The sequence below is a fragment of the Cupressus sempervirens genome, chromosome 8, assembly GCF_028749045.1.
Source record: "Cupressus sempervirens isolate cs-2001-9-10 chromosome 8, ASM2874904v1, whole genome shotgun sequence".
NCBI lineage: Eukaryota > Viridiplantae > Streptophyta > Pinopsida > Cupressales > Cupressaceae > Cupressus > Cupressus sempervirens.
Window position 1 is genome coordinate 353,773,877 of NC_143125.1, and position 6,517 is coordinate 353,780,393.

Genomic DNA, 6,517 nt, shown 5'->3' on the forward strand with positions numbered 1-6,517 from the left:
TAAGAACAAAGTCACTATTGTATAGTTATGTCTATAAATGTAGTAATGGAAATCTTAGTAATATAGGAGTTGGATGGCCTTTTTTCATTTTAGCAAAATTTTAGAAAAAATGATCCATAGATTATTTTTCCAAGCTGCAACTTCCTTTGTCAAGTACACAATCTTCTCAAAAGAGTTGAAGCTTGTGAATGAATCTCCCAATAGCCACAAACAACCTCATTGTTCCTACATTGACCTCCACAATGAGGAGATTAATATAGAGAGGAGAGAGAGTTGAGGTATTCTTGACCTTAGTATATCTTATAATTAAATCTTTAAATGTACATAAACATGGAAAGAACAATGCATGGTTGGTAAGTTTTAGAGAAATTTTTAGGTTTGATGAGATAAACTAGGTTGACCTATTTTGGTCTCTTATCTTAATTTTATCTTTCATTACAAGGCTAAAGTAAATTTGGTGGGACAATTGCATGTAGTTAGTTGTATGTATGTTAATGTCTACCACAAGGTCAACTTAACAAATTAGAAAAAAGAAACACAATAAATAGTTCAATTGACTCAACCTTTATAAGCAAGCTCGGATTTATGATCTACATAAAAAGGCACTTAAACTAGGAAACATACTGATCCAACTAAATAATTGTAAAATACACAAGTTTTAACAAAGAAAATGTAACATAAAGTAGATTATTAGCTAATTTTAAAAAATACTCTGTTAATTCTCATTTTCTATTTATTTCTATTTTTAGTTTTCAACAATGAGATATTTGGTCTAAAGCACACATAAATATTCAAACATATGATATAATATTAAATAGAGTTCAAATGTGATTTTGTCTTAATAGTATATATAGAGATAGAGAAATAGAGAGGAGTGGTTGACCTTTTATAACTATATGACATACCCATTGCCACTAAGGTGCGATTGCTAGTTTATGCTTAGTTTATGGTACATATACACATAGTAGTTTGTTGAATGAGATGAAATAGTTGTTTTTAATGGTGTCTACAATGATCTATGAAACCCAAGAGTTGAACTGTGCTAGTTTGTGCTAGTACTGTCCTTCCATCTTATCCATTTTCTTAAAATATCTTAGCAATTCAATCAATCATTATTGCAACTTCAACAACTTCAATAGAGATAAATTTGACCCATTTAAGATGATCTTGTATAAAATTATCACCTTTATCTTGATATAATTTGTGATTAAATATTTTTTAACCTTTTTACTTATGTCCATGTTGATTTTCAGTTGTCTCTTTAGGCCTTGCAACCAATCAACACTATTGCTAGACCAAATAAAGTCTTTTTTATTTTCCCATCCCATAGCTACGTTGATTTTCATTTGTATTGACACATGTATAACGTTCCTAATTGAGGTTGTTGTGAACAAGGCCTAGGTATTTATGATAATTTACTACTTACAGAGGCTTCCTTCAAACATAAAATGTTATCAATTTTTTTTTCTCAAAGTAAACTTCACAATCTTGTGCTTTTCCACTGGTCACTTGTTCACCCCAACCAATAAAATAGTTCTAGGGCTCTCAAATATTGTTGCAAAAAATGTGTTAATTTTTCCATTAGGATGAGGTCATTTGCATAAAGCATTGACTTTATTACAAATGTGACTAGATGAACACACCAACATTAGACTTGTCTATTTGCTCCTTAAAATTGGCTATGTCTAACCCAAACAAAGTGGAGGATAATGGGTATACATATTTGACTCCGATATCATTCCTAAAAATTCCAATTGGTTATACCTTGTTCTAATGCAAGAAAAGTAAGGGATGATGGGCATACATATTTGACACCAATCATTCTAATTGGTCATACCTTGTTTTAGTCTTATATTGGCCTTATTATAAAGCATATGAATTATTGCCCCTAAGTTTTTTTACATAGTAATATATGTATTTTATTAATAGTAATAATGGTTTACATCATCATATTTGGAAACCAATAAACCTTTGTATGTAAAACATTATACCTATTGCCTATGTTTCAACCCAACATTTATCATGCCCACTACATGCTGACAACTCAAAATGCATATACCCATAATAAAAAGAAAAAAACATCATTCTTAAAAACCATCTACGAAATCCCCCATCCCACACATAATAGCCAAATTTCATAGTTATTGCATAAAATTGTCAACCAACATAGATAACTGTAAAACCAACTTACATAGAGACATTACAAAATTGCATTACAACTTGAATCAAACACACACTCATAACAAAACCAACCAAAATCTTGAGGTTATTCACTCTTCCAACTAATTTTAACCTTCATTCCCCCTCACTTGAACAAAATTTGTAACTTATATTCTTCTTAGTCTACTTTCCACATCCATCAAATGAACAAAATGACTCCATAATCTCCTATTTCGTCTTCATCCACAATCCCTCTAGAAATGTTTGGGCCTACACTTAGCACTATGCAGTCCACAATTGAATCTAAGTGCCAACAACAAATCATATTCAAATAATGACATGGCCACTCAATAAATAGTCTCCACATCTTCTCCAAGTTCTATACCCCATGCAATTATTAACCTCAAGCTAAGCTTATTCTCTTAAAATTTTATCCCTAAAACACCTATCACGAAATTAATCATCTTCTCTATATTAATATTTAGAAATAATTCTTAGAAAGCCTTGGAGTATCTATTTCTTCATGAAACCCAAGAAGCCATTCTATTTCTTTTTAGTCAACGTAGTAAATTTCCCCCCCATTCCAATGAAAGAGCTCTTCATACCATTCACTGCAACTAACTTAGAGGAAAGAAGTACCCAAAAATATTGACACCAACTCTTTAGGAGATTCCTCACCACCCACCAATGAAGAAACTAATTGTTGAAATGACTATCATCAATCAAAAACTTCATTACTTACCTCTACTTATAAATTCATGAAAGGAAACTTGATTTATTTGACTCACCTTGTTTTTTCACACTCTTTAACTCACAAACCAACATTAGCCACCATATATTATGATTACTCAAATCCTTCAAGTCTCTTGTTGCATCAATTACATATGAACTTACATCCTTTTCCCAACTTAAACATTTTTGTTAGCCATTGCATATAATTAATATTAATATAAGCCTTTTCATTGTATGAAAAATAGTTACAACTTATTAAATTGAAAGTTTTAGAACTTATGGAATTCACCATTAAGCCTATAATTAGCTACAATCTAAAATCCTCAAATATTAGCTCATCCTCTACATCAAAGGTTAAAGCCCAATTTGATAGAGCATTCATCTCCATATTTCACTCACTAAGCACATGGCTAACAAGAAAATCACCAAAAAAAATTGTGTTCCAAAATTACATTTGTATATATCTTTAGGTGTGATGCCTCTTATCTCCTTTTTATAAAAGCTTGAACAATTATCATTGGATCACCTTTGAGGTAGATTCTCCTAAAACTGTTCATTTTGCGAAGCTTCACATCTAACAAGACAACCTTAACTTTTGCCACATTATTTGACCCCTTTGGTAACTAAAGTTCCCATATGACCAAATTTTTACCTTTTTTGTCTTATATTATGATCTTTGCACCAAATAGACCTAGATTGTTCTTTGTAGTGTTGTCAAAAATAATTTTCATCCATCCATCACTACTACATTTGGGACCAAATTGTGACGACAGGCCATCACAAAAGCAATAGAACCACAAATTGACTCTTGTTGAACAAGTGTCAGACTTTTTTTTGTCTCAAATTGTGATGACAAGGGGTGTTTTCACTTTTTGTCGCAATTGTGATAGATAGAACTATCATAAGGACACTACATTGTCACAATTATGATGTCTTAATCTTACAGTCCTTTATCACAATTGTGGCATCTAAATGTTGGAACTATCTGTTGTAGTTGTGGTAATGTTGCAACAACTGTGCTATGGGAGCAATGACTATCTATCAGAATATGTCATCGCAATTGCAACAAATAGCTGAATTAATAAAAAAAATTATTGCTTGTACATCGCACATAGCTGAAATTTCCTATACAAGGAACTTTCTTGCCCCAACATGGTAAAGGTACTACAAATCACAATGAAAAACATGAAGATTTTATCATAATTGAGACATCATTTCCTCCAGCTGATATGCAATAGAAGGAGCTGGCAAGGAAGGATTTGAGCTCTTTTGATGCAATATGTTCATCGATTTTTCTTGATCCCCCATAAAATACTTAAATTGTTGAACTTGGGTATTCATGCCAATGACATTCTACAAGAACAAAGAAGTCTAATTAGATATGTCTTTTTGAATATTCTATAAATGATATGGAGAAATGAAAATATATGTGGTTTTTTATACTTTGAATTGAACACCATAATCTAAACTTAATTTGTATGTGATTTCACTTTAATTAATAGAGGTATCACGAAAATCCAAATTTGGAATGAAAATCTAGTGTAGAACTACCTATCCAAATCCTATTGAAGCTAGTAGTCCACTACCTACTAATGCAAAATTTATACTAGTTGAAAAGTTTTGCTGTAATCACAGGTTACAAAAATCAACATGAAGGATGAGTATTGACAAGTTACAAAAGAACAAAGAAAAAAAAAACACAAAACTATTGAAATCTAATTGAAAAGATCACTATTAAAGAGATAATTGTTTGCAAAGAAGGGAGATTGTTGATAAAGAATGTTTTCAATCATTGTTTTGTCACTAATGTCAAACTTGCTATTTGCTGGGATGACAATTTCTTATAAGATCCAAGTACTATCACTTAGTTGATTGATGAAGAGAATTTAATCAATAAGATGTAACAAAAGCACCTAAGGGAAAGGTTGAGTTACAGTTTTGTAATGAAGTACAAGGATTAGTTAAGACAGTGGTGAAATGATGCATTGATAATACACTTGGAGATATAGAGGTTGGGTACACTTAGAAACTCTAGAGGAATAAGTTGTAATAAAGCTATTTGCAAAGCTTGACTAAATTCATTAGTGGGTGCCAAGCAAGCTAGTTCATGCCGAGCAGATGCAAAATCTAGTGTGTGCCAAGTAATACAAAAGGTGCTGAGTAAGTTTAGGTGCTAAGAAAGTAATAGGTGCCTAGTATTAATAAAAAATAGTTGATGCCAAATGAATCCATAGTAGGTGCTGAGCATCAATAAAACATGGTTGGTGTTGAGAATACAATATGTGCCAAGCATAAAAAATTCAATAGTGCCAAGCTACTGCATTATTTGAAAATTCAAAGATTCACTAGATCTAAGTTGACAAGTTTGTTACCTTGAAGTTTGTGAACCAAATGGAAGATAAGGATGATGAGTTGGTGGCATAGAATTTTAGGTTAACCATTTTTAGGCGAATACAGGTGGATTCTTCATGATGTTTCTAGAAGAAACAAGATTAAGGGTAGATTCATTGAATCTTACCTAATCCATTTGAACAAAAATTAAGAGCAGAAAGATTATAGCGAGAAAAGTATTCCAGACTTCTATTTAAGGAGTTATAGATCTAGAAGCAAGAGTGGTTGGAGAAAGTGTGTGGTGTCAAGGAGAAGGCATCAAGAGAGAGGAACATAATACAAAGACTACGCTTTGATAGGTGACCAAAGAGATGATTGCATTGGCACAATGAGCATGGAGACTCAAGGAGATGAAGCTTGAAAGGAGGACAAGTTATTAGAGCTGTAGAGACTGAAAGCCAGGAAAATTTGTAAGCTGAATTGAGATCTAAAATCTGCAAGTTATGTTGTGAGTTGTATCAAATCAAAAGCCCTTATTGTTACTCTCTTGCAATTGTATCAGTAAGGGTAAAATCGTATGGACTTAGGTTCATTTAACAACCATTTTATAAATCCTTTAATAAAATGACATTCCAAGTGAATGTTTTAAAGTCCTTTAACTAGGCCCACTTCTAACAGGGTAGTTGAAATCTTTAACCATGTCACATTTAATAGTGTGTTGTAGCCTTTAACATGGTAGGCCTTTCACAGGGAATCTTCTTAGAAGAGTGAGAATTGAGTAGCATGTTACTGGTGGTTTTCCCCAAATTAGGTTTCCATGTAAATCACTGTGTTATGTGTTGATTTTTCATGTGATTGTTCTTGCATGTTGATTTATCAATAACTTGCTCAGAAGATTTTTTAGCTTGGATGCATGATTAGTTTAATGGGCTCACTATACAAGGGTTTTATTAGGTCATTTGGACCTTGAATAGCTGAATCACCCCACCTTTCAATTATTCTAAAGAATTTCTAACAATTGGTATCAGAGCCATCTATTGATTTGGTTTAAAGGGACTAGAAGTAGAAAAGATCAAGATGTCAAAGAGAGAAGTTTCCAAGCTCAACAGACATAACTTTGTTGCATGGAAAAGTTTAATGAAGCTACACCTTGGATCAATAAGTGATCATGCACAAACCTCAATTGAAGTGGAACATGTTGATCCAGCAAGTGTTCCTATTTTAGAAGATATGAAGAAAAAGGATAATAATTAGGCAATGTTGGAGATTGCCTCTGCCCTCAACTATGTTGAAT